Raw genomic sequence first — 9,123 nt, forward strand, 5'->3', positions numbered from 1 at the left:
GTCTCTTTCTAATAAATCAAACTTAATTTTTTTAAGTTTTAAATAAAAATCATAAATCTATTACATACAAATAACATATCTTTATGAAAAATAACTATTTTCCAAACAAAAAAATTAGTAAGAAGAGTGACATTGTTATACATTTTTACAAATCACTTTAGTGTCTATATCAATAGAAGAGAGCTGGATACTCATATCTGCATCTGCATTCAATCTGTTATGATATGTTGCTTTGAATTATAGTATATGCAGAAAATCTGCCCTCGCACAAATATGTAGTTGGAAAAAGGGAGGGGTATTTTAATAGCGCTTTTATGTAGTCATGGATATTCTTCTCTGATATTATAGCAAAAATCAAGAAGTGGTCATTTCTTAAGAGTGAAAATCTTAAACCATATCAATGAACTTTCATACTCTTACTTTAAAATCTACTGTTCTGTCATGTGTTTTGACTGTATCTTTTATTTTATGGAATCACACATATATCCTTTTGAACATATTAGTTAATAGGATTATGCAGATCTTATAAGTATTGACACATTTCATTATTTTTTTTATAAATGAGTATATTAAAATTATAAATGTTATTTAAAAATTATATTTATACATATATATGTATACACATATACATACATGTTTACATACATACATATATGTGTGTCTATATCTATATCTATATCTATATCTATATCTATATCTATATCTGTATCCGGCATGTGTTAATATCACCACCCATCTCATCAGAAGTCTTAATGTATTGAGAAGTATCCAACACAGATGACAAATTTACCAAAAATCCTAATCTTCACTTTTGCTCAGATTTTATCACTGGTATCAAAACCTGTCAGTTGTTTTCCCTGGAGTAATAAGATCACTTCAATTCGTTTTTGAGAAAATGTCTGATAAATTTCCAACTGTGAATAACTATAGCTTGTCTGTCAGTCAGTTTTTTAAATGAAAATCATGTTCCCTGAAAAAAAGCTGTTAGTACAATTCTAACTCAAAAAAGATCACAAAATATTTTTCCTCAAGACAGCCATTACATTTTAGCAGAAGTGCTTTATGCATATTTCCCATTTCATCATACGTAATATTAAAAAGATATGTATTTAAAAGTTTAGAATTAATAACATTAATTCTTTTTACTGTTTCATTAAAAATTTTAAGCAAAACTAGATTGAAAAAAAACTGCAAGAGTGGGACACCTGGGTGGCTTAGTTGGTTGAGTACCCAACTCTTTTTGTATGTGTGTGTGTGTGTGAATATTCTTTTTTTGTTGTTTGTTTGTTTGTTTATTTATTTATTTATTTATTTATAATTTACATCCAAGTAAGTTAGCATATAGTGCAACAATGATTTCAGGAGTAGATTCCTTAATGCCCCTTACCCATTTAGCCCATCCCCCCCTTCCACAACCTCTCCAGTAACCTTCTCTTTGTTTTCCATATTTAATAGTCTCTTACGTTTTGTCCCCCTCCCTGCTTTTATATTATTTTTGCTTCCCTTCCCTTATGTTAATGTGTCCTAAAGTCCTCATATGAGTGAGGTCATACGATATTCGTCTTTCCCTGACTGACTAATTTCACTTAGCATAATACCCTCTAGTGCTCAACTCTTGATTTCAGCTCAGGGCATGATCCCAGGGTTGTGGGATTGAGCCCTGGGTCAGGCTCTGCACTGAACGTGAAGCCTGCTTGGGATTCTCTCTCTCTCGGCCCGTCCCCTGCTTGTGCTCGCTCTCTCTCTCTCTCTCTCTCTCTCTCAAAAAGACAAAGCAAAACTGCAAAAGCATGGCAGTGAGGGTAGAATCATTACTAGCATAGTTTGAGTCTGTTGCCTTTGAGTCGTGGTAAAGCACAAGAAGCTTTAACTCTATAGTTTTTGCACTGTGAGTATGTCACCACAATGTAAGAAGCAAATTATATCAATATTATAACGAAAATAATTTTTACATTGCAGACCCCTGAAAGGTCTCCAGAAGCTTAGGAGATCTGGAAGTCACATTTTGAGGACTGATCCCTCTTTTAGTGTGACTTTGTATTTTGACTTCCTCTCTCACTTGCTTTTTGAGTAACATAGCAGCTATTCAGAGGACATTTCGCTTGTCCTTACTGCCAGCCATTTTTCTAGATGCCAAGACAACATTGATTAGTATTGCCATGTTACTCTAAATCAGTACAGCCCATTTGCATGGTCGATGAAAAAAGTCAGAAAGTCATGGAAGCGTATGTAGGTCATGTTTAACATGTAGGAATTTAATGGGAAGATAATATGTGAAGTACTTAACCCCAGGCAGGGCCTGACACATTAAGACAATAAATTGTCTTTTATGCCTTGGCTTTCAAGAAACGTTGATTGGACTTAAAAATGGATTTGGTACTCCACCAGTCTCTCTTCAATCCACTTCTATCCAGCTGCAGGCGCTGAGGTCTACTATCTTTAGACCAAGCCCACTTTTTCGTTCGGTCTGTATCCAGCGCATCTAAAGTGAGCTGTCTGCTCAATATTTACAACTTAGCTTTGCATTAGTTTTTTTAATTGTAGTTCTATTCTATTCTCTATGTCCACACCTCTGCTCTAAGTATAGCCCTGCCTTAAGTCTTAGCCTGCTTTGCTCTGACCCTTGTGACTCTACCTATCTATATAATACCCGCTGCTGTTACGCCTCCAACTTTATCAGACATCCAGGACAAGAATGCTGTCCTCACTTATTTCTATGTACTGCCTGCTGACCTCTCTTCTGTTCTAGGGACCCACTGGGAGGTCAGGATTCCTGACTAGTGATACCTGCCTGAATGCTGCGTATTTGGATACAGATTTGTTCTGGCCTCCTCACCCATTCTGGATCCAGCTACAAAAGATAGATTGGTTTCTGTGAGCCTAACCCCACTACTTCCCAATTTATTTACATCCCCAATGGTCTCTGCACTAAGAACCTACAAGTCTTCTTTTTATTTTCCTTATCATCATCTTCATCATTTCTGTCCATATTATAAGTAGTTATAAGAAGAGCCTTCAGTGAATCTGAGCTAATTTTTCTCCTGGACCCCAAATGACCTGATGAATCTTATCACAACTCTAATAAACCCCTCAGTATTGCTTCTCAATAGACATGAATCCCGTTTTTGTATTCTCTGTTATTGTATATCACAGATGTTGGAAAGATCATAATGACTAGAGGGTAGAGAAAGAAGGGCAAGACAGGTCAGTGAGACCAATTATGAGGCTCCTTAAAAGAAGCTAGTTTAGAGATCCTAGTGGCTAAGACTAGGGAAGGCAATGGTGTTGTAGACGGATGGAGAAGCTAAGCAAATACTTGAGGTAAAATCAGTAGATCTGGACTGGACATATGGGTTAAAACAGAAGCAATGTTTTTCTGCCTGGTTTGGACTCTGGGTGGACTAATTCAGTGATTCCACTGAAGATAGAAGAAGTATAGAGAATTGAGCTGTTGGAGGAAGATGATTGGGTCAGGGTCAAAGTATCTGTGGGATATCCAAGAGCAGTAAGATAATTGGTAATATGTACTTTGTGCTGTAGATACTGGACTAGACTGGAAAAATACTGAAGCATATATGTCGTCAGCATATAGATCATAACTTAAATATGTGGAAGGATGGCATTGTCCAGAGAGATAATATGCTGGAAAAGATGAGGGTGCCTGGAACTGAGCATGGAAGCAACCAAACTTAATGGACATTCAGAAACATTAGGGCCACAAAGACACTGAGGTAGGATGGTCAACATTCTTTCAATAAATGTTACTGGTAAATCGCTAAGCATTCAACCTTTACCAAACCTTGCAGGAGACTCACAAGGGGAAAAAAAACCTGAAAATTAAAATGAAGTAGAGCAGAATTTATAGGATTTTTGTGACCCAAACTGATGTATATTCCGAAGCTATTTTAGTATTTCTAGGCTTTTATCGGAAAAAAGAACATCTCATCTAGAATTGAGATTAAACAGGGTAAGGATAAAGAGAAGGCTATAGAGGCTAACAGTACAAAGGGTTCAGAAGAGGGAGTTATAATGAGCCTGAAGAGAGGACAAGTTGTTTTACTCTTTGGAAAGAGACAGAGGAGACTGGTTAGTGAGCTGTCAAGGAGAGCTGGCTTCCTCGGGCACATTCTGGGCACAGTGGTTCAGATAGGTGGGAACCCTTAACATTAGTAATTGCAACATCTTCATAGAGCCTCATTCATTAGCCTTCATAGAGCCTTCAGTCATTAGCCTCAACATCTCTGTACCCATTCTCAATACTGAGACAATTGAGGGAGAGACTTTCTGTTTGTTAAATTTCATCTACCCCTTCCTAAACTCACGTAGACTACTGATGTTACCCATCTTTATAGACAGCTCATTAGAGCATACCAGTGAAAGCAAAAATAAAATCTCACAGGATTTATAATAAGGATAACATAATGGAATTGGCTGGCTGGAATCATGATGTCAGAATAATGATAGCTCTCATTTCAGTGTTTCTAGATGCCAGGCCCTGGGGCACTTTATGTGCATTCTCTCATTAAATCCTTGTAATTCTACACATAGTGTTTACTTCTAAGGAATAACAGCCCCCAAACTTACATATGCAAATACAATTTATTTCTAATGTTGATTGTCCTTTACATGTATATTTCAAGGCAATGAATATTGAATTTGCCTAGGCTTTAATTTGATTGGCTGCATCTGTCTACAGTTGCCAAATTGTATGTCAAAGCCTGAAACTTCAGTTTGTGTTTGACGATCAAAGGAGATAACTTTCTTTTTAGTTTACTTTAGGAAAATAGTACTCCTCTAAGCCTATTTGAACCCGACCCAAAACTTCATTTCTTTAAAAGTTTTGTGCTATGGCATTGAAGTTTCTGAGTTTGGCTGTTTTGGAAACATTAGTGATCCTATAAAGAAAAATCACTAAGGAATCACCAAATCAGTATTCTCTTAATGGCAATTTCTGGTTACATTTCTTGAGTACTTAGAGGAGACGTTCCCCGGAGAAAAATATACTGTTGCTCTTTAGCTTTGTTGTATAAACTTGTCAAACTCAGAGAAGTACATTTAAAAATTATTAATACTATTGGTAAACTACATACATTTCTGCTTACAGCTTTTTATTTTAAAGAGCTGTAATCTTTATGTTTTTGTTTGGATTCCTTTATATATTACTTTGGAAATCAAAAAAAAAGCGCTAAACAACAGTGTTGCATAACTGAGGTTAACAAGAGTGAACATGACTTGATTGCATTAAATTCTTGAGCCCCATCTGTTTCCACAAGCGTCTCCATTTTCATCCAGTGTGTGCTCCTTTTTTCATAGGCTAGTCCCCATGATTTATCGTGGTCCTACCAATACTTCTTCAGATGTCTGAGAGGAAGAGGCAGGCCAAAATTGTTACCCTCTACAAGGAGAGCAGTATATTTTCCTTGAGACCAATGCTGATGGATATCTCCAATAAACAAAACGACATCTGAGAGATCAGTTTCTTTTTGATCTCCTCCTTTTCTCTAACTATGCCATGTGAGACTCCTTTGTTAGCTATTTTTCACTCTTTACCCAATAGTACTGATGCCCCCTAATCCTTGCTTATTCTCCTGAGCAATATTCTCCATAACCACAGCTTCAAGGGTCATACACTGATGACCTTCAAATCTTCAAACATTCTCATCTTTGGGTCACATATCCAGGATGCCTATTGGACATCCCACTAGATGAACCTTAAATAACTGAAATCTAACATGTGTCTGTTGCTGAATACTAAATGGTGCATGCATGGGATAAAACTCCACAAAACAAGGCAGGAAATAATGAGATGACCGAGGAGCTCTATGCTGAGCAATTCCTAGAGCTCACATATATTCATGATTAGGATACAGGATTGTCCATCTTTTCTGAAGCAGGTATATGACTAGTTGATCTAATCATGCCATCAAGAGTCATGTGCTACATATCCACAGAGCAGCAGTCCTAAAGACTGAATACTATGCTGCAAGCACTTGAAAATGACAATTTCCCATTGTATTTGTATTTCTCTTGGACACCCTACCTGATCCTTCCTCTCCCATTTGGGCATAAATGGGGAAAAACAAAGATGACAAGCTCAATTGAGTTTCATGGTTAACTCTGAACTTCCTTAAAGGATCTAAGCAAAGCACAAGTGGATGCAGTTTTGTGTGTACTTAAATGGACATGACACACTTCTCCAGTGTCTCTAATCCTTGTCCATGCTGAGAGCCACGTGCAGGGTTATCCAGCTAGTGAGAATAAACAACCATTCAGGGCTTTTGGCTTTCTCTGTGTGTGAGTCACGGAGGGGTGCTTGTTGGAGTGTAAAGAAAGATAAACACATGGCAGCTCTCTAAAGCCTGTTTCTGGAAACCTAGCAGGAAGGAACAGATAGCCATTGTTCAGAGCCTGTAAAGTGTTATGAGACTGGAGTGGGAAATGCATACTTGGGGGAGACCAGACTTTTGATGGATCAGAAATTGAAATGCTTGTAATTAAACTGGAGCTAAACCAGTGGTGACAGAGGGGTTTTTTGGGTGAAAGGATGTAAAGAAAACAGGACTCAAGATCAAGGAGTTGTCAAGTTCAGTTGGATCCGGAATTCTCATAAGAAAACAAAACAAAACACTGGAGAAAACCTGATTTCCCCTGGAATTGACTTGACAATGTTCATGAGAAAGAAAAAAAAAAAGCACTGAAGCCCTTTTGCTAGAAGTGAAGCTACAATTGTATTCATGGCAATGGCCACCTTGGTAATACAATGTGGTAGGTACATACAATTGCCAGATTCTAGTCTGCCATGGAACCCCATTATAATACCTTTCTGTGGAAGCCTGTTCATGCCTTAAGCCTGTTTAGATTCTGCACATCTATGAAAGAGCTTGGGAAATAACCTGAATCCAGCACTGCCTTCATATGCAAGTAAAAGGGTTCCTGCCCTGGGTCTTGCCCTTCAAGCCCTGCATATCACAAACACATGGTAAAGGAATTTTGTAAGGAGACATGGGTGCCCTTACTGTGGATAGAGTACTCAGTACTGACACAGTACAACCTATAACCGTAGATATTCACGTTGTGACCCACATTGTTGAGGCTCCAGGGAAATGTTCGTGCCTATCTTGTGCCCTGTGTCCTAGAAAAAGTGACTGTACCTAGGACTCTGTTGCTGTTGGACAGAGAAACCACTTTGGTAAGAAGGCAGGATTTGAACAGCAGAAACCCTTAAGACAATAATATATATTGAGTGATTTATCAAATCCCTCCTTGCAGATACTATAAATGCATATTCGTTCTTTCATAACAAAGTGTGCTCTTCCAGTAGTGATGAGCAACCATTGTTCTTGCTCTTTTTTGTGTTCTGATTCATGCTTCCAGAGATATTCCCAAACTAGTGTGGTATTCGTAGCACACACATACATATTGTGGCTGTGGAACATTTTGCAAGGTTAAAAAATTAATATTACTCTTCTATTGATATTAAATTTCTATGCCCATTGTGTTAGTCATCCAAATATCATTAGACCATCAACAGAACTCAGATGTGAACACTGAGATGTGTAAAACTTAAGGTGCTTGTCTTTGATGATTTTTGTGACTTCCGGTCATGTAAAAACCGTAGATTTGAACACATTTCCAATTTTGTCATTATGACAGTTGCACATGTCAAAGTAAGAGAACAAAACATATTTTTTAGAGTGTCTTAGCTTGATTTATAACTTAAATATTAGGACATAGGGTATGTTGGCCTTCAATTTCACTTTTGTTCTTTTCAGTTCTATAGGCATTAAGTAGTTTACCAATTGGTACAAATCAGATTTTTTAATATGCAGAAAACATGAAAAAAACGTGGAATGCTTCACAAATTTGTGTGTCATCCTTGTGCACGAGCCATGCTAATATTCTCTGTACCATTACAATTTTAGTATATGTTCTGCTTAAGTGAGCACTCCGATTTAACTCTTAATTTGTGTCCTGCAACCCTTACTCCTGGGTCTATCTGAACACACTTGACCCAGCACCATCCAAGCGACCAGGGTTAGGTGACCTGGCTTCCTAGTTGTGACATTTCAACAAGGAAAGGAAGTAATGTCGTGTTAGCCTGAAAATATCTTAACTATTCACTCAGAAAATATTGTCACATGCCTTTGGTTCTGGTGATGTAGTTTCCTTTCTAAAGAGGATTTTCTTTTCCTGAAGAGAGTCAGTCATTTTTATGTTCTGCATCTTACAAAGTTTTTTCACTGAGATTTTCATCCCAGGAATTCTGGTATAGAACACATGCAGAACAAATTCGGGTCTTGTGCAGAGAAACACTTAGGGAAATCTTCATTTTTAAAGGTCACTGTTTGCTGTCCACAACACTTTATAATAACTGCACTCCCCATTTAGTGGGACTTCAGAAATATTGTTTATGAATTATGTGTGGAGATAATAAAATATGATGTCAAATTTGTCCATTGGCTTGTATACACACACCATACACAAACGTATATAATATATATGTTCATAATGAATTTACCTCTGTAAATAAATGACAATAAGGAGAGAAGAGATGCGTAACAAAATGTGTTAAATCTACATTGGGAGCTGATGCAGTGCCCAGGAAAAATTTTCCTAATTTTTTTATGTTTATTTATTTTTGAGAGAGAGAGAGTGAGAGAGAGAGAGTGGGCGCGCGCGCAATCACACACACACACACACACACACACACACACACACACACACACAAGTGGAGGAGGGGCAGAGATAGATGGAGACACAGAATCTGAAGCAGGCTCCAGACCCTGAGGTGTCAGCACAGAGCCGAAGGTGGGACTGGAATCCATGAACTGTGAGATCATGACCTGAGCCAAAGTCGGATGCTCAACCAACTGAGCCACCTAGGTGCCCCCTGAATTTTACTATAATAGAAAGTAAAAGCCATCTATTAGTTGCCCACAGTAGAGAGAAGATAGTGGTTTGTCCTCAAGTACAAATGACGAAGAGGGGACCCCACCTTGAAGGAAGAGTCCCACAGCTAGGGTGGGTAGTCTGTGCTTCCTGCTACTCCTTTTTATTTTACTAATCTCTTAATGAGTCATCCTCCAGGATGCCTCCCCACTAACAAGGGACCCGAGCTTCCAA

General features: G+C 37.9%; 1 non-coding gene across 1 annotated transcript; it reads right to left on the reverse strand.

Annotated features, from left to right (window-relative positions):
• Positions 1 to 7,839: 7,839 nt before the first annotated feature.
• On the reverse strand, positions 7,840 to 7,946 carry LOC122220798. Its single transcript, XR_006202980.1, has one exon. It is a non-coding gene; the product is annotated as a U6 spliceosomal RNA (small nuclear RNA).
• Between the last annotated feature and the right edge of the window lie 1,177 nt (positions 7,947 to 9,123).

The sequence above is a fragment of the Panthera leo genome, chromosome B2, assembly GCF_018350215.1.
Source record: "Panthera leo isolate Ple1 chromosome B2, P.leo_Ple1_pat1.1, whole genome shotgun sequence".
NCBI classification, from domain to species: domain Eukaryota; kingdom Metazoa; phylum Chordata; class Mammalia; order Carnivora; family Felidae; genus Panthera; species Panthera leo.